Source organism: Onychomys torridus, chromosome 16 (genome assembly GCF_903995425.1).
Source record: "Onychomys torridus chromosome 16, mOncTor1.1, whole genome shotgun sequence".
Classification (NCBI taxonomy): domain Eukaryota; kingdom Metazoa; phylum Chordata; class Mammalia; order Rodentia; family Cricetidae; genus Onychomys; species Onychomys torridus.
The window spans coordinates 24,459,169-24,479,382 of NC_050458.1; the positions used below are offsets into that span (position 1 = coordinate 24,459,169).

General features: G+C 43.8%; 1 pseudogene; it reads right to left on the minus strand.

Moving 5' to 3' along the window:
* Positions 1 to 5,531: 5,531 nt before the first annotated feature.
* Positions 5,532 to 19,241, minus strand: LOC118597102 (annotated as a pseudogene).
* Positions 19,242 to 20,214: the final 973 nt, after the last annotated feature.

The following is a 20,214-nucleotide window of genomic DNA, read 5'->3' on the forward strand; positions in this document are numbered from 1 at the left end:
TACTTTTAATTAGCATCAGTTAATTAAATCTGTGGGAGGAAACGTAGCCCTGATAATGACAGCCAAGAACAGATCACTTGCTACATGGCAGGTCCTGGTCTAGATTAATTACATCAAACCCTTTTTTAATCCTTGCAGCAACTGTGGAGACAGGTGTTATGACTGGCCAAGTTAGAAGACTGAGAGGTAAATTACCCGTCCAAGGTCAAGTGATGGAATGAGTTTCCATGCCTACACTCTGGGTCCAGAAACTCTGCTATTGACTTGCCATTATTGATTCTTTGGGCCCCTATTAAAATTAGTTTTCAGAATGGGAATTGCAGCCCAACTCTTCGAAAGGTCGTCTTTCACAGAAACATCATTTGACACTTGTCCCCTGGCCAGAGAAGTCAAGAGCCTCTTATCTAGTTAGCTTGGGATCAAGAGATGTTGAATGGAGCAAAAATAGAAAGTGAAATGAAAACCGAAGACTGGGTACCAACTCTTTGCAAGGTAGTATGGGCTTCCATCTCTTCTTAGGCAGGCTGGGCATGCAGGAGGGACATTGTGTTCAGAACCTTCTCCCGATGTTCCTTTCCACTGGAGCAGAATCGTGTGTTCTGCTTCTCATGGGGAAACTGAGATTAACATTTGCCCTACCCAACAATCTCAGAGAGTTTAAATAGCAGCCATTTGGCATGATGACCCAGAGATGACAGGGGAGAAATCAGTTTTTCAATCCTTCTGTATGTTCTGAGGACACTTCCCCATCCTCTCTCCATCTCACCCTACACTTTCAACTGTCTTCCAGAACAGGAAGTACTACAGCATGGTGTGTGTGTGTGTGTGTGTGTGTGTGTGTAATTTTAGTGAAAATATTCTGGGGATTGGAAAGGTATGGCCAATAGAAGGCCACTTCTACTGTGTTTATTTGGGGGTAGGTGAGAAGTGACTATATAGGCCAGCCTGACAAACTGTCAAATATTGACATAGTTAAAATGTCATTGTCTGTCTGATAGAATCTATGTAAATCTATGTGTTATTCCCAAGGGGTCATCATGGTGAGGCAAGGGAGGAATAGGAAAGATATTTCGAGTGGATTCCTCACTGTAATTTCCTGGTTGGGACTGACCGGCAGAATGAAGCCTTGTGGACCTCCATTTTTGTTGTTGTGGTTGCTGTTTTTGCTTTTTCGAGACAGGGTTTATCTGTGTAGTCCTGGCTGTCCTGGAACTCGCTCTGTAGACCAGACTGGCCTGGAACTCAGAAACCCACCCGCTTCTGCCTCCCGAGTGCTGGAATTAAAGACTTGCACCAACACACCCAGCTCCAATTTTTTTAAAAAAATAAGTGGTTTCTGTGGCCATTGATTCTGTTTGTAGTCATGGAGAATGTAATTGTATATGGGAATATACTAAAACCTCAACTCTGATCTGAAACAGTCTCTAACCTGTCTGCCTAGAACTGGAGATTTCTTGGGAGACAGGACTTTCAATACTAAATCTGTGACAGTGCTGGGTAAACTGATGCTCACCATCTTGTCTGAAGCTGACTAGGTAAGTTTGCAAGGGCCTGTTGTGAGCATCTCTTCCAAACTCTGGGCCCAGAGAGGTCATTGGAGTTATTGGAAATCAGCCACATTATTGGCAAACCTAAAAATTATTTGATGATGGTCACCTATGCCCACTGACTTTGTCTTTTGTGTTTATAGTCTACATTAGAGACTTCTTGCCTATTCCCTTCACTGTAGACATTTACCAGCCTGGCCTTTTCCTTTGACTACAGACTCCTCGGTGGGAAGAGTCACTTCATGTCCACTGTCACATCCCCAGTACCCAGCATGTTGGCCACCCACTGAGGTGCTCGGTCAATACACGTGTGTTCCCAAAGGGAATGGGGCCACATGCTGCCAGTTCCAAGCAAATGTCATGTAATGAACAGAGTAACTCTTTTAGGAAGGCAAGACCTGTCTCACAATGTGCAGCTTGGCCTTGTTCATGTCATTGTCGGGGGTCAAGGACATTAGTGAGGTCAGGGGAAGGGAAGAGAAAATTTATCAACATAATATCCTGAATTGAGAATAACATCAACCTTCCTGGGGTGATGATCAGGAAAGGGAAAGAATATGCTAGCTGAGAGGGGGTTCCCTCAGATCTCACCTGAGGTAAGACAGAACTCAGAAGGGAAAGCAAGGGCCTCAGATATTCAGATGTGGGCCAGTTTGAGCTAAATTGTGCTTAGAGCTTTAAAATTAAGACAGAGGGAAATAGGTTCTTAGGAAGATGGCCTGGCCAGGATAAAGGTGAGTAGTTTTTCAACCCTGGCTGCATAGCACAATCATTTTGGAGATACAAAATGTACCAAGGACAGAGCTCCACTTTGGCCCTACTAAATCAGGTAAGGCGGGTATAGATCAGTCTTGTGTACGTTTGAAATTCTCCAGACAATTCAAATGGACAGCCAAGGTTGAAAGCTGTTGACCTAACAATAATTATCAACATTTCCTGGTCATATTCCAATGAAGACAAAAGAAAAATGGAAATGTACTGAGGGTTTGCATAGGTAAGAAAGCCTGGACCTTATTCAAAATGCTAAACACAGAGTGGGGAGATTTAGCATAGAGTCTTGTTGTAGAGGATAATTAGAGGCTTTTCAAATAGGTGATATAGAACACCAAGACAGGGAAGTCATTAGAACTCCCATTAGAAAAAGAATTCCAAGACCTGGGAAATGACCCAGTGGGTGAATGTGACTGCCATGAAGCCTAATGACTTGAGTTGGATTGCTGGGACCAACATGATAGGAAAGAACTAATTCCCACAAGATGGCTTTTGAAGTCTACACATGTGCCTCTGACCTCCATATGTGTACTATGGCATGAAATCGTGCATGTACACACACACACACACACACACACACACACACACACACACACACACATGCACACACGCACGCACGCACATACCCCGCAAAATAAATAACGATGTAATAAGATAAAGAAAAAAAATTCCCTTTTAAGTCCTCTCTCAATTCTTCTGGTTGTCTTTATAATATTAGGGTTTCACACCCTTCTAACCTAGCAGATAGGCCATCATGGGCTGAGGGCCATCACCAATCCATCATTTGTTTTTGGAAATAAAGTTGTAACATTCAACCTATCCAGGTATGTCTCCATGGCTACTTTTGGATGGTAACAGGATGTAAGTATCTGCACAGCGGCCCTAAGGCCTCCGATATTTACTGCGCCAACTACTATTCTGTTGCACACAAACTCTCCCCCACCTCCAGCCACTTTAAAATCTGATAGCAGGTAACAGGACCAGAGCCATTAGCAAGCAACACCAAATTTAGTTAGAATTTGATACCGTTTTTTGTTTTCTCTTATATATACACCAATGCTAGCTCACTATTCATGGTGCTAATCTAGTGTTTCCTCTCAAGATAAATTCAGCGATGCAAAAAGAGCAAACAGATTTAAAGGCGGTTATTAGTAGAACTGTTAGTCGATCAGGTGACATGTGTACACAGCCGACATCACGGAGGCAGTATTTAATGCTTTAGGAAGCATTGAGGAATGTATCTAATCCTGTCCTTTTACAGGTAAAGAAACTATGGTCTAGCTATTAAGTCACCTGCCTATGGTCACCTACTTGTTCATGGAAGAGACTTCTGTCCCTGTAATGACCTCATACCTCTAAATGGTTAGTCATTTGTACTTTGAGCCAGTTAGTCTGAGCACAAATTACTGCACAGTTAAAGTTCATGAATTCTGAGCCAGAAAATATCCCTGTGACGTATCCACAGACACAGATAGTAGAGACTGAGAGGCAACTTGAAACAATCAAGGCCATTTGCGTTTTAAGCATGACATATTGGTTCCATTAAATTGATTGTTTCTTGGTCATGGTTTCCTCTGGTTAACCAACTTGATCAAAAGTCTTATTTTTTTTTAATCAAAATGCACTTAAGTGCTTGTATGGCAAACACCAAGGCTACTAAACAGAAAACACAATTTTTTCTTTGTATTCTGCTGGGCACATTCAAGCACAGCTTGAATCTTACAGGAATATTTGGTATTCTGCCCTGTGGTTATTGCTTTATTTCTATTGGAGTTCTCCATGATCACACCAGCTAAGAACAGGGCTTTCCTAGTCCCAGTGCCTCTTCCTACTGGTATCTGTAATTACTAATCTTGGGGTAAATCAGAGAGCTGGGAAATGATTGTAGAAGCCTAAGCTCTGTCCACAAAGGGGTGCTGGAGTGTGACAGAGCCACGTATTGCCCTGGATTCTGCTTTCAGAGACTCAGTTTTGAAGTGACACTATGATTATTAAGTGATTGGACATCACTCTACATGAGTAAGCTATTTGGATAATCTGACAAATAAGGTTGAAAGAAGACAAAGGGGGCTGGAAAGATAGCTCAGTGGTGAAAGCGCTTGCCTCACAAATGTGATGCTTGGGCTTGGGACCCTGGCACACACGTAGATGTCTGGTGGGTATAGTGGTCCTCCTGTAATTCCAGGGCTGGGAAATCCCTGGAGCAACCTGAGCAGGCAGATTAGCTGAAGCAGGTAAGCTCTGGGTTCAATTGTGTCTCTATGCACAATGGGGAGAGTACTGAAGAAGATTCCTGATCTCAGCTTCAAGCCTCCACACACATGCACACTCACGTGTACCCATACACATGTGGATATGCATACATACACCACACACACACACACACACACACACACACACACACACAAACACACACACGCATGCACACGCACGCACGCACACACGCGCGCGCGCAAAAGAAAAATAAAAATACATCAATTTGGATCAGAACTCAACATGCCTTATTTACATGGATTGACTGTGCATTAAAAAAAATGAGAGAAACTTCTTATATTAGAAATAAATTTGCATTTACATCTGTTCTATCTGTTGCTACTTTTTTTTTTTTTTAGTTAATTTTTTTGAGAGAAGGGTTCTGTATGTAGCTGGCTGTCCTGGAACTCACTCTGTAGACCAGGCTGGCCTGGAACTCAACAGAGATCCCTCTGCCTCTGCCTCGTAAGTGCTGGAATTAAAGGTGTGTATTACCATGCCCGCCTTACCCTTTAATGGCAATTAGCATAGTTAGGGCATTTTCTAGAAAGACACACATGCATAGGCTATATGTGTTGATGTGACATTTGCCTATCAAAGGCGACTGTGGACTTGACCAGAAGCAAGGAAGCCTGACCTAAGACTCTTCTACAGCCAGTAGCTTGAAGTGGCAGGTACCATTGTTCCTGAAGGTGGCAGGGGACGTTCAGAAGTATAAATGTGTGGCCAGCTTATCATGCTGAGTGAGGATACAGGGAGATGAAACTGGGAAACCTTTTGTGGGCGGCAACCAAGCAGGAGATGTGTGTAAATGAACTTGTGAGTGATTACACCAATGTCTTTCCCCTTTAGTATCACTGTACTCAGGGACACCCGCAGCCTAGCAGTCTGCCAGCCTCCTCACTGACTGTACAGTGAAGCCTTCCCTGGCCACTGTAAATCACTGACGTCCAACACCTGCTACCCCAGAGCTGCCATTGTCTTCATGTGGGGGACGAGGGTGAGCTTCAGGAGCTTTGCCCCTGTGATAAGAGACAGGGTCAACATGAAGACAAAAGTCAGCAGATATGACCGCTGATGCAGATCCAGAGAGCTGAAGACATTATGGGGACAGATTGTGCCACACGGTCTTACTCTCTCAAAGCTGTGGAATAAATGCATTGACTCTCAACTAACTAGGAGTGATTTCTCCTTCTGGGGAATATTGGCACTGCCCAGAAACATTTACAATGATCCCCAAACAGGAGACAGCTACTTTTCCAGCTAAGGATAGAAGCCATGGCTTGCTAAACATTCTCCAATACATAGAAAACCCCTCACAACAAAGTGTTATCTGAGCCCAAATGTCAATAGTACCAAGGTCCTACGTGACCAGGGTCTAGACCAGGGCCTGCGCTTGTAATGATGCTGTCAACACATTACTTTAGTATGTGTTGAGAGGCTGAGTTTCTGGTGGTAATGGGCACGTGGGTCCTGACTAAGGCAAGATCTCCAGGCACCAAGAGCAAACAACTGGGCTTCCATACAAGGGAAGATTAAAATCGGGTTGTGTCTTTCTGAGGATAAATCTGAAAGATGAGTAACAGGATAAGGTAATTAGGAAGACAAATTGGAGCTGAGTAGAGATCTCAGCGAAACATCGGCTGTCACTCCTGGTCTGTTGTCTGCCTCCTGATATTGAGGGCACCACAGCCTGCATGGCAGGATGCCCCAACTACGTGACAGCTCTCGATTGGCCCATCTGGGGTCTTTTAGTACTGTGCTGGGCCCAAGAACACAGAGTGTCTGCTAGAAGGGGAATATCATTAATTTTCTAGAAATGAGATTTGTGTCATGGGGATAATGATGATCTACTTAAAGGATGTCTGTAGATTGTTTTGGGAGCTGGAGAACTTGGAAGAATGTTAAGCTTCCAGATATCCAGTTACCACTGGATTGCACCAAGGAAAGGAGCATAGGGGGCAGAGTGGCTGCTGGGGGTTAAAGGTTATTTCTCAATGGTGGCAGGAGCCATGACTTCAGGGGTTATTGGCAAATGAAGCATGTTTTTCATTAGAAAGGAATGATCCACTTCCTTCTTATAATGCCAAAGACTATCTTTAGACAATTCACCCAGAGTGAACACTTGGGATTCATTTCCTATAAGATAAAAAATAACTGGTGTATTCTAGAAACCTCAAGAGTCAAAGATAAGTGGGCAGTTGGAATTGAAGAGAGAAAACATTGGGGGCTGTGGTAGGCAGTTGGGGTATTATATACACCGGACAGTGAGAGCTCTAAACAACAGTGAGGACAAGTTCTGATTTGCTGAAAAAGAAGCAAGGTGAAACAGCTGAATTCACTTTAGCAAATTCCTATCTCAGTCCGTATCAAAACAATGAATGTTATTCTTTCCCCCAGTAAGAGAGTTTGAATGTGCATTGGCTCCTAGCCTAGTAATTCTTTTCTTTAAAATTCCTTTTGGTGTGTTTCTTCTACCCCCCACCCACACTATAACTACTCAAATCCCCCATCACATGAAGAGGGAGTCATTTTACTTCCTGTCTGTTCTTGGAGTCTTTATTGTCTCTAAGTCATCTGAAAGTTAGTATGAGTAGTGGGGACATGAAGCATGATATGAGTAAACACACAGGCACACACAGACACAGACACAGAAACACACACACAGACACAGAAACACACACACACACACACACACACACACACACACTTTGAAGAAATCAGCAGTGGTAAGGCAATGCCCCCACTCCCAAAGGTAAACTCAGCCTTGGCCACGGCGATCATCCACCATGCAGGACATGACTCAAGCCAACCAGAATTCTCTGACGTTTAAAAAAAGATGCTTTATTTATATGTGTGTATGTAATTCTCTGTGAGTGTGTATGTGGGGGGTATGCATGTCTTTGAAGGTAACACAGGGCACAGATGAGGGTGTTGGGTGTCCTCCTCTGTCACCTTCTGACTGTTCTTTTGAGGCAGAGGCTCTCCTTGAACCTGGGACTTAGGTTTTCTTGGCTGAACTGGAATACAACATGCCCTAGGGATCCTCATGTTTCTGCCTTCCATGAGAGCTGGGATTGCAGACGTGCACAGGACACCTAGCTTGTCACATGAGTACTGGGTCTCAAACTCTCATCTTCACGATGGTTCAGCAAGCACTCCTGGCCACTGAACTATCTCTCCATCCCCTCCCTGATATATTATATGTACAGATGCTGAGGGAAGATGATGTACAGTCTTTGTGTCCATTGACTTTGCTTCTGCAGATTCAACCAACCACAGATAAAAAATTATCTGGAAAATAATTGCCTCTGTCCAAAACATGTACAGGCATTTTTGTTGTCATTAATTTTGAAACAGTAGAGTGAACAACCATTTACACTTCATATATAATAGAGTGTTATCTAGGCACTAATCTAGACAGGACTTAGTATGCAAGAGGATGTGCATAGGTTGCATGCAAGTGTTAAGCAGTTTTGTATAAGGGACTTGAGAGCCTGTCTCTGTCTGTCTCTGTCTCTGTCTCTGTATCTCTCTCTCTCTCTCTCTTTCTCTCTCTCTCTCTGTGTGTGTGTATGTGTGTGTGTGTGTGTGTACATGCAACATGCATGCTTGTGTTGGAGCCAATATTCATGGACTCTGGGAGCAGACCGTTTTCCTAGGTTGGGCTGTGTGATCAGGACTCCCTCTTACCAGTTCATTTGGGCTGTCACACCATTTCCAACAGCGTGGAGCCAACTCTTCTCCTGCCCCAACCCTTCCCCTCTCCCCCTCTTTGTAAATGGATGGTTCACTCTATCCCAGGGACAAAGGACTCATAACCCTCCAGTCTCCCTTTGCCAGCCTAGGGTGAGTCTGTTGACCAGTCTGCCCTGTGACATGGGATGCTAGGAACTTTCAGAAAGATTTTCCTCATATAGGAAGGCAGCACACAAGGAGAAAACTCTATTTTCCTCCTTCCGTGACTCATGGCCATCCTTTTGTGTCACGAGGAGGAGGTATACATACATGGAGGTGGCAGGACAGAAGAGCAGCTATAGCTTGGTCCTTAATAGTGTTACTGAAATACCACATGTCTCCTTCCAGGCTGCCTGCTAAGGCTGTGTTGTGGAACGCGGTCCTCTGGGCATGTCATTGCTGTTTCTATCTTGGAATCAGAGAAGCTGTGGTTACCCTCATGAGAGCCTCATCAAAACAGGCCCCCTAACATTCCCTTGAAGACGTGGGAGAGGGCTCATGAAGCAGCCAGCTCATGGATTGTACACTAGACCCCAGACTAGATTCCGCCCCTCCCCATGGTATATTAATAGTTAACAATTGCCAAAGGGTGAAACTTGTTTTTAGTGCTGTAGCTGCTGATTCATACTCTTGCAGGCAAAAATCCACTCTCCCATGTTCTTGTAAGTAACCCAAATTAAATCCATTGGTTCGGGCTGGAGAGATGGCTCAGCAGTTAAGAGCATTGGCTGCTCTTCCAAAGGTCCTGAGTTCATTTCCCAGCAACCACATGGTGGCTCACAACCATCTGTAATGAGATCTGGTGCCCTCTTCTGGCCTGCAGGCATACATGCGGACAGAACACTGTGTACATAATAAATAAATAAATAAATCTTTTTTTTTTTTTTTAAAAATCCATTGGTTCATGCTAAACTTGGGTAAAATCGTTGATTTGGTTTGTCTTAGGTGCCATATCTAGAGTGAGTAGCTACTGGTTCATGTCTCCCCAAGGAAAGTCATACGACAGACAGATCAATAAATGTGTTTGTTACCAAAACTATTTTTAGTCGTGCTTATAATCGGACACCTACTAATCGCTCAAGGGAAAACAGAGAAACCTAGGCTGTGAGCTCATTCTTCCCCAGTTACCTCAAACTCTTTGCTTTTTGAGATGTTGATCCAGGTGCCTGCTGGGTGTATGGAAGACATCTCAAAGTCAACAAACCCCCAACACTGAACTTGCTCTGATTTTGCAAACCTCCATGTTGCCTTCCATCTCTGAGATGTATGGCCATCTACCTGGGTACATAAGCCAGACGCTTAGTCTCACCTGCCCCCTTCTCTCCCGCCCAGTGTCATTGTTTTGGTTGCTGGAAGGGGTAAAGGCTTTTCACTGTCTCAGGACCATTGCTTCCCTGTGCTGTGCTTGGTGATGATTATTCATCTCCTGATCTTTCTCCCTCACATCTTAGCATGGCCCATCTAAAGGCAGCACCACACTTGTTACTCCATAATGTGCGATTGCCTGGGGGTTCCCTATTGCCCAAAGCAGGGAGGAAGGCTGGAGCTAAGCAGACTTTTGGGGCCATTATCTGGGCATCTCTGGAGGCTTGGTGCTGAGAATAGTCCACAGAGAAAGCTGAGACCCAGCTCTACCTTGGACCTAGGAGAGGTTTATGCTTTGACCAGAGTTTTGGCAGTTAAGTGTGAAGGGCTGTAGCAGGCGTAGGCATGGCAAACATGGGCCTAGATGGCAAAACCTGTGGTAACATGTTTTCATTTGAGTTGGCACAAAACACCCCAAGACCAAGTTCTCGGCACAACCGTGATTTTTCCCCCGAGGGACAAAAAGGGCAGAGAGTAAGAGAAAAAGACAGGAGACAGAGGATGAGGGAGAAGGGGAAGGGAACAAGGGAAAAGGGGAAGGGATCTTTGCTCTGGACGGACAAAGGACTGCCTCTGGATAGAGAGGACACAGGTGTGGCACATAGGCAAATAGTACTTTATGAAGGTAAAGGGGGAAATTCTGTGTTAGGATGGCACGTTTAATTTTGATTGGGCATGTTAATTAGGTGAACCAAACTTCAGTACTTTGATAGCTGGACCTTGGCAGTCAGCCCCAGTAGAAGGAAGTGGCCAAATAAGGGAAGGGACCTTGGTGGCTAGCTTTAGGGATGTAACCTGTTGGTTTTTTTTCAGCAAGGCAGAGGGGATGGGGAAGAAGGGTACAAGGCAAAACCTGTGGGTGACATGTTTGCCATGCTCGGGCCTGCTAGAGCTCTTCAAAGTGACCATCTGAATCACCCACAAGACTCGTTCAGATGAGGTCACTGGGCTTTGCCTCTGCGGTTGCTAATTCAGTGGGTCCTATGTTATACCCATGATGCCGATCTGCAGATCCCACTTAGGAATCATCACACTAGATGTACATCTGCCACTAGGCCCATGCCTCTCATCTACGGTTAGTACAGAACCACTTGGGGAGGGGGGTCTTAAAATATACCATTGTTAGTGCCTCATTCACAAATTGATCTGAGAATGGGGCTGGATAGAGAGATTTGGGCTACAGTGATGTAAAATGTTGGCTTAATTTAGGAGCTTTTGGAAGTATTTGTGATGGTTTGAATGATATAGCTCCCATAGGCTCATGTATTTAACACGTGGTCCCCAGTTGGTAGTATTGTTTGCAGACTCTTGGGGGGGTTGCTGGGGGAGGTGCACCAGTGGGGATGGATTTGAGAGTTTAAAGCCTGGACACTTCCGGTTCACTTTATCTGCCTTGTGCTTAGGTTGGAAGATGCGAACACTCAGCTCCCTACTCCTGCCTCTTACTGCCTTCCCTCCTCACAGTGATGGCTTCCTACCCTTTGAAACTGTAACCCTCAATAACCGTTTCCTTCTGTAAGTTGCCTTGATATTTTATCCCAGCATAGGAAAGCATCAAATACAGTAAAGAATTTATTAACATTTTCTGGAGCATTTGCTGTGTGGTGTGTACTACATTGATGATTAGGATATTTTAGTGGTTTGAAGGAAAATGCGCCCCCCCAAAGGGAGTGGCGCTATGAGGAGGTGTGGCCTTATTGGAGGAAGTGTGTCACTGTGGAGGTGGGCTTTGAGGTCTCCTATGCTTAAGCTATGCCCAGTGTTACAGTTCACTTCCTGTTGCCTGCAGATCAAGATGTAGAGCTCCTAGTTCCTTCTCTAGCACCATGTCTGTCTGAATGCTGCCATGTCCCACCATGATGACAATGGACTAAACCTCTGAAATTGTAAACCAGCCCCAATTAAATGTTTTCTTTTATAAGAGTTGCCATGGTCATGGTGTCTCGCCACATCAATAGAAACCCTGACTAAGACAACTATGGAGCAAAATAAGACACAATCCTAGACTCAGGGAATCATCAGTTGAAGGTGAGGGAAACATCCAAGAGAGATGGGTTTAAATCCATAGGCAAGTGAGAGTTACAGAATGTTATGCCAACATGACCTTTAAAGGGACTTGGAGGAGGTGGAGACTCAGGAAGGGGTGAAAGAAGATGAAAAAATAATGACCCTGTTTTCCCCACTAATTATGGTAGGTTACCTTCTACTATTAATATGAGCCTTACATAAACATAAGACACAGTATGAGAACTTGCTAAATCCAAATCCATGTTTTATCTTATGTGTATGTATATGTGTGTATGTTGCATATATCTGTGTGTGAGGGTGTGTTCACATTCCTGTGTGTGTGTGTGTGTGTGTGTGTGTGTGTGTATAGGCTAGAGGTCAATATTAATGTCTCCCTTTATCACACTCCACAGGGGCTCTCACTGAATCTGGAGCTCACTATTGTGCCCAAGTTGGCTGGCTAGCAAGCTTTTGGAATCTCCTGCCTGCATATCCCTCACCCAGTATTGAGGGTTCCAGATGCTCACTGCCATGCCCACCTGTTACATGGGTTCTTGGAATCTGAACTCAGATCATTCTGCTCAGACAGCAGGCACTTTACCCACAGAGCCATCTCCCATGTTCCCCATGATATACCTCTTAATGGATGTCTAAATCATCCCACTTTCTTTTGCTTCACTTTCTTTCTCTTTGAGAGATGAATCCTACCAGCGTCTCCCAGGACTGTCATGAGGACTCTGTCCAGATCCAGTGAAAGCTCCAGCATCACAGATCACAGTGCACACCCATGTAATTCCCATTCCAGTAAGCACTGGAGAGACACTGGCTATCATCAACACTTCTGAGGTCCCATTTAACCTCTACCTGTCACCATCATTGCTGAGAGGAGTTCTTCTTCTTCTTCTTCTTCTTCTTCTTCTTCTTCTTCTTCTTCTTCTTCTTCTTCTTCTTCCTCCTCCTCCTCCTCCTCCTCCTCTTCCTCCTCCTCCTCTTCCTCTTCTTCCTCTTCTTCGCCTTCTCCTTCACCTTCACCTCCTCCTCCTCCTCCTCCTCCTCCTCCTCCTCCTCCTCCTCCTCTTCTTCCTCCTCCTTCATTTTGGTTTTTAGAGACAGGGTTTCTCTGTGGAACAGTCCTGGCTGTCCTGGAACTTGCTTTGTAGAATAGGCTGGCCTCGAACTCACAGAGATCCATCTACCCCTACCTCCTGAGTGCTGAGATTATAGGCATGTACCATCACTGCCTGGCTGAGTTTCAGTTCTTGCTTCTATGCCAAGATCACAGATGCCAGGCTGTGCTGCCAGGTTGTGTATGAATGCATCTGTATTCTAAGTGACTCCTGGTCTGAGTTTCATTTTCTTCCTTGTGTGAGTGTATCAATACTTGCCCTATGTGTTCCAAGCAGCCTCACTACCTTTTCAAGGTGGCAGCTTTTATCTACCGTTGACAAGAAATCCCCAGAAGCCCAGGGCATATAATTTCGCTTGAAAAGTATCTAGACCTTGAATGAAAAGTCTGTAGGGGCTGGAGAGATGGCTCAGAGGTTAAGAGCAGTGGCTGCTCTTCCAGAGGTCCTGATCAATTCCCAGCAACCACATGGTGGCTCACAACCTATGATGAGATCTGGTGCCCTCTTATGGTGTGAAGGCATACATGCAGGTTGAACACTGTATACATAATTAATAAATAAATTTAAAAAGAAAGAAAACCTGTTTGTAAATAAAGATGGCATATTTTGTACATGGAGTATTTTGCTGTCATGGGTCCTTCTGAGAACTTTCTATATTCAGTGTGGTGACCCCAAACATACTAGCTTTCCACTATAAATGTTTTCCTGCGAAGGGAAGCTTGGTTTGCAGGGCATTTCTGCTGGAGGTTGACTGTGGTACACTTGAGTAACAGGTCACAATTTAATGCACACACTTGGTTAAACTTGTACTTTCTTCCCTGAAACTCCCTCCAAGATTTTCACCTGCCTCCAGAGCTTGCCTTCTTTCCCCAGAAATCTAGGCATGTTCCCCCACCTGTTGCACGCCTCCCAAGTATCACCCAGTCCACCTTCAACCGGGGCTCCCTTAGTGTGCATCTGCCACTGGTCCCAAACTATTCTCCACATTAGATAATGTTTACATTGGCTAAATATTAGCACAAGCAAGTCATTCCCTTGGCATGTTCATGGGCAACACAGCAGGCCGCTGGACAGATGTGACATGTACAAGTTAGCCTTCTTTTGTAGACACTTCCAGTGACTCTGCTTTCATCAGCAGTGTGCTGAACTCTCCTTATGGTTAGGCATATTCATGTGACTTAAGAGTCACTTGAGGGGACACTTAAAAATCCTAATGTCTAGGACAACAGCCACAGCAATTGATTTCAAACCTCTAGGGTGGGACCTGGACACCACCGGATTTTAGAACTCTCCCACATCCATCCAATGTTGGAAAGTTGCACCCAAGACTGTAAGACTCTCATATGTGTGAGACTCACTGAAGGAACATACGATACCGACTGAAGTTCAGTAGCTTTGGGTGGCACTGAGGTTCTGGGTTTGTGTGTGTGTGTGTGTGTGTGTGTGTGTGTGTGTGTGTGTGTGTGTGTGTACACCTGCGTTCCTGTGTGTGTGTACCTGTGGAGGTCAGAGGTTGATAGTCAGTATTTTCCTTAATCACTTCTCTACTTTATTTTTCCTTTATTGAGACAGGGTCTTACTATGTAGCCTTGACTGGCCTGGAATTTGTTGTGAATACTAGGCTGGCCTTGAGCTCACAGAGACCCACCTGGGATGATAGGGGTGTGCTACCATGCCTAGCCTGGCACCTTATTTTTGAGGCAGGGTCTCTCAGTGAACCTGGAACTCCCAGATTCATCTAAACTAACTGGCCAGAAATCTCTAGGGGTTCCCTAGTCTCTGCCTGTGCAGCCCTGGGATTACAGACGCGTGCTGCCATGCCATGCCTGGCTTTTATCTGGGTGCTGGGACTTTGAACTGAGGTACTCATGCTTGTGAAGCAAGCAGTTTACCAACTGAGCCGTCTCTATAGTCCCAGTTTCACATTTATGATAAGTGTCCTGGTAATGCTGATATTTCTTCTAGGTCAAGGGCCCAGTGTTGAACAGCAAAGCTGTGGGTCTTTCTAGACTCTATTCATCAGCGTTGCAAATAATTTCCCAGAAACCACTCATCTGTTTGGCCTTGTGAGCATTTCCACATTTTAGTGCCCTTCCCAAGTCTTGCTTTCTGAGTCTTCATTATTTTGTCACACTTCAGTGGTCAGCTCAATTTTCTATTTTCCTCCAGATACCAATTCTCTTGGAAACAACCCACACAACAAAGCAGAACTGATGAGCCGTCCAGCTAAACCTAAGCACAGTTTTCTGTGTATTTTATTTTTCTGTGTGTGGTGCTCAGTCGCACAGGGACAGCTTAGGCTGCAAACTCTTCGACTATGTATGGTGTGATGTTACTAACTCAGGATCTTGGTTACTTCTATTCCAAACAGATTAGTCACAAAGAATTATGTCTTTAGTGCCAATAAATCAATAAAGGAAGGATGGAAGGAAGGAAGAGAGAGAGAAAGGGAGGGAGGGAGGGAAGAAGGAAGGAAGGGAGGAAGGAAGGAAGGAAGGAAGGAAGGAAGGAAGGAAGGAAGGGAAAGAAGTGAAAAGAAAAAAAAAGAAACTCAGGACAGGTGAGATGACTCAGTGGGTCAAGGTGTTAGTGGTGAAAGTCTGGAGACCTAAGTTTGATCCCTGAAAGTCTTGTAACAGTGGAAAGAAAGAACTGACTCCGCAGAGTTGTCCTCACACCTCTATACATGCATCATGACATTCATGCTCACAATGCACATATACAAGAATAATAAATAAAAATAAAAATAATAAAATCATTAATGGGGAGGGAAAAGTAAAGTACAAAGCAAAAGTCTAAGTGTTCCTCAGTTTCTGACCTTGCTGAGATTCTAGAACTTGGAAGATGCATCTCCTGGCCATTGTTGTCTTGATTTTGCAAGAATATTGGTCTATGGATGTGTTTTTAGAGATGTATGACTTTCCTCGGTATTAAATGATACTGATAACCTAAAACTTAGTATACAGCACCCTGGATCAAAAAGATGAGCAAATGCTGGTACAAGAGTTCGCTGTCTGCCTTTCTGTATGGATTTTAAAGTTTTAATAAGTCAAATTTCATTTCATAGTCATGGGAGAAAAAGAACAAAGATGAGAGAGAGAGAGAGAGAGAGAGAGAGAGAGAGAGAGAGAGAGAGAGAGAGAGAGAGTGGTGATGTAGAAATCAAGTATCAGAGCCAAGAGGAGGACCCAATGGCATTGCAGGAAGTACCATGACTAAAACTTTCTCACTAAATTGACTGGAGTAAGCATGACACCACATCCAACTTTAGGTTTGCAGGAACTAGTATGTTAACTAGTATTTTGCAAGAACATGCATTTTACTAGAATTTTGTGACTTGATTTTGACATTCAGGTTTGTAGATATTCAAGAAGCTTGCTAGGGCTGTCAATGTGAGCCATTTCTGGGATAATACTTTGTTCTTTAAGTGGGTTTTACATCCACTCTTATGGGATGTAGTCATTCCTTCTGCACTTGTTAAATTTCCTTGCTGCATTGTAACTTAGCTTGGGGTAAAGCATCCCGGGGCTTGTTAATGGGATGCTGCTGGGAACAATGAGTCCTAGAAAGCTACATTTTCCCATTAGCTGCAAATATTGTAACAAGCCTTTTGCCTGTGTGGGTGCATGAGTGCTGCGTGCATGGGTGGGTCGACTGCATGCATGGGTGCATGGGTGTGTGCATGCATGTGTGAGTACACTCGTGTGTGTGCATGTGTGTGTGTGTGTGTGTGTGTGTGTGTGTGTGAGAGAGAGAGAGAGATCCCTGCCTGCAAGTCATGCCTTATAATGAGGTTTTCAGCCTGAAGCAAAAGACTGCAGCTGGGTGATGCTGCATCTGTGAGAAATTTTATCATTAGAAAGGAAAACAAAGTGCCTATGGGCTATACTTGAGTGGAAGCAGGGCTACCAAGGGTGGGATGTCTCCTTTGGACAACAGTTAATGGCCTTCTCAGAGGAGTAAGAGAGGGCCTGGGGATTCAAAAACGAAACCTATAAAAATTCTGCTTCAGTCTCAAAAGGCAGCTACCCTAGTGAGGGGTGATTTTTTCCAAGGAACAAAATTGTCCTCCAAAGTGCAGGTGTTGGAGCCAGTGGTCTCCTGAAATTCCTTGTGTCCATTTGAAGAATGAATTATTATAAGTAGTTCTTGGCTTCTGGGAGGGACAGTGAATAGATTACTCATCATCTTGGCTAGCTCGAAAGGCTATTTACATATTATTTAAAAGTTAATGACCCTCTGAAAGCAACACTTGTAGGTTTCTGACCACTGAGTGTCCCTTTCATACCAATAAAGGCAAACTCTTAGACACAAAGCTAGTTTGCAGGAAAAATAGGAGTTTTACTCCCTTTACCTATGATACTTTACCCTAATTTCATACTCTATAAAGATCTATATTAAATATAGTGTATACATGAAATCCTGCCGTGATAAGCTAAGGCACCTGTGCACAGCCTTATTCAAATTCTTACTGGCCCGGCTTAAGATATTCATGTCTCAGCGTAAAAATCTGATTCAACTCTTTATTTGCCTCATGCACCAAAGATTCCAAACAGGAAGTGCATTCAGCCAGTTTTTACTCATTTCAGACATGCTATTCCTAAGCCTAGACACATCAGAAGGAAAAATGAAACGTTTAGTCTACTCCGTGAACAATTGCAAAGATCTGGGTGTTTGAAGCTGCTTAGAGGTAACTCTGGGAGATTTTTACCTGGTAGTCTAAATTATATGGCCGCATAGGAGTATCTTACCTTGCTGTATCGATATTTTCAACAGAAACCCATCTATCACACAAACTCTAAATAGGAATAGTCTATGAGGTTTTGTACAATTTTGCCACAAACTAAAAGCTTTACTTGTACATACTACAAATATGTGCAAGTAATTTGCCCTCTGCAAGACAATCTTTATTGCATTATTTTAAACACCTTTTAAAAGCCCCTCTTACAAGCTTTTTACCCAGCAGGAGAGAAATATATTCCAAATAGCAAGAAGGGGACCATCAAAGTGATGAAGCAAGAGGGTATCAATCATGAGTTTAGAGATGAATTCTTTCCCCGGCTAAACAACAAACAGAAAACGGATTCCCAAAGGCAGTGAATACTTACGTGATGGCTCCCCATGTCCTCTTCTCTGAGATGGCTGTCCCAGGTTTCAGGAAGAGATCGGTTCTCCCACAGACAAAGTTTATAATGGGTTTCTCAGGGCACGATATCTCTTGTGTTTAATAAGTAACTTTTGGCATTGGATTTGAATACACTGTTGGGGATGGGTAGGGAGTGGTGATAACTGTGAATGAGCTTTAGCTACCTGGGCTGTGTGGGCAGGCCATCAAGAGAAAACACACCCAGAGAAATGAAGCTTAGACTTTTTTTAATAAATATTTTTATTTTATAATAAATTTAATTTTATGTATCAGCCATGGATTCCCCTGTCCTCCCTCCTCTCACCCCCCAGCATTCCCCCCAATCCACTCCCTATTCCCACCTCCTCCAAGGCAAGGTCTCCCCTGGGGAGTCAGCCCAGCCTGGTAGATTCAGTTGAGGCAGGTCCAGTCCCCTCCTCACTGCACCAAGGTTGAGCAAAGTGTCTCACCGTAGGTCCTAGGTTCCAAAAAGCCGGCTCATGCACTAGGGACAGGTCCCTGTCCCACTGCCTTGGGCCTCCTAAATAGTTCAAGCTCATCAACTGTCTCACTTAGCCAGAGGGCCTGGTCCAGTTCCATGGGGGAGCAGGAAGTCCCAACTGGATCAGAATCTTAGACTTTTTAAGTTGAATTATTTAATCATAACTAAAAGGTTAAGCTAGCCCCACTTCTAATAGTTGAAAGAACTTGAGTAAATTATTTTTTTCCCTTCCTATCAGAGATAGGTTCTCGTTATATAGCCTGTGCTAGTCTTGAGCTGGATGCAAACCTGCTTCAGCTGGTATTACAGTCCTCTTGCCAAGAGGGGTTTTCTATTAATCAATCAATCAATCAATTAATTAATTAATTAATTAATTTTTAGTGATTAACAGAAGATTTATTTATGCAAGAATAGACTCATCCTTGCCAAACTTAACAGGACATCTTTAAAGTTCGGTTCACTTTTCCCCTGCACAAGTCTTTCTTTTCTGTTCCTGTCTGTTTTGAAAATATAGTACCAGAAGATGAAGGGCCCAAATGCCACCACAGCCCCTAAAAGTGAGTTCTTTGGAGTGGGTCTGAAACTAGGATAAACATTTGTTGATTTTGGATAGGCCCAACGAGTCAAGGCAGGGTCATGGATGTGCGTTTGGTTGTACTGAAGCAGATATTCCCGTTTAAGCCGAGCCCTTAAACTCAAGCGCTCAACCTGTGCCTTTGGGTCTCTGGAGACATGTCATACTCGGCAGGGTCAAGGGTACTGGGGAGAATGGCCAGGGGCGAAGGCTTATACTTGGAATCCAACATCTTGGCCACCAGCGCACATCTGCCAAGAGGGTTTTTCTTAATTAAAATTTGTATGTGTGTGTGTATATATATATGTATGTATTTTGTGTGTACATCTGTGTGTGTGTGTGTGTATACATGTGCATGCCATAGAGAGCATATGCAGGTCAGAAGACAATTTGCAAGTCAGTTCTCTCCTTCTGATATGTGTGTCTGGGGGAAATCAAACAAACGCAGGTGATCACACTTAGAACCTTTACCTTCAGATGCATTTCAACATCCCCAAGTTATTCTTGGATTTTTTTGATATATAGATATATATATCAAAGGCATTGATGGGTGTGCACCTTTAATCCCAGCACTTGGGAGGCAGAGGCAGGCAGACCTCTGTGAGTTCAGGGCCAGCCTGGTCTACATAGTGAGTTCTAGAATAGTCAATGCTACATAATGAAAGAAACCCTGTCTCAAAACCCATCATCATCATTGTTGTCGTCGTCATCATGATAGCACTAATCAAGCAGTCTGAAAATTCCATTTTATTTGTATCACTAGAAAGATACCTGTTGGAAGTAAGCCCATTGAAAGGCACTGGGTTTGATCCTCAGCTCAAAAAAAAAAAAAAAAAAAAGAAGCAAGCCCACTGATCTCTCAGTCCCTTCTTCTAGAAGCTTGCTTCTATGAATCCTCTCAAAAAGTGTTCTATACATATGCACCCATGTCTGTTTCCCTATTTGCATCCATACATATCCATCCATCCATCCATCCATCCATCCATCTATCCATCCATCCATCCATATCTAACTATCTATCTATCTATGATCTGGTATGTGCATATACAACAAAAGGATTTCATGATGCATCTTACTCCATGCCTTGTCTGCTATACTACACTAAAATATGCTAATCTGTCACAGGCACGGACTCAGCCTTATTTAATCAGTCCATGACTGCAATCCATTTAGGTTGTTTTGGGTCTTCTGTATCAAGTTTTTAC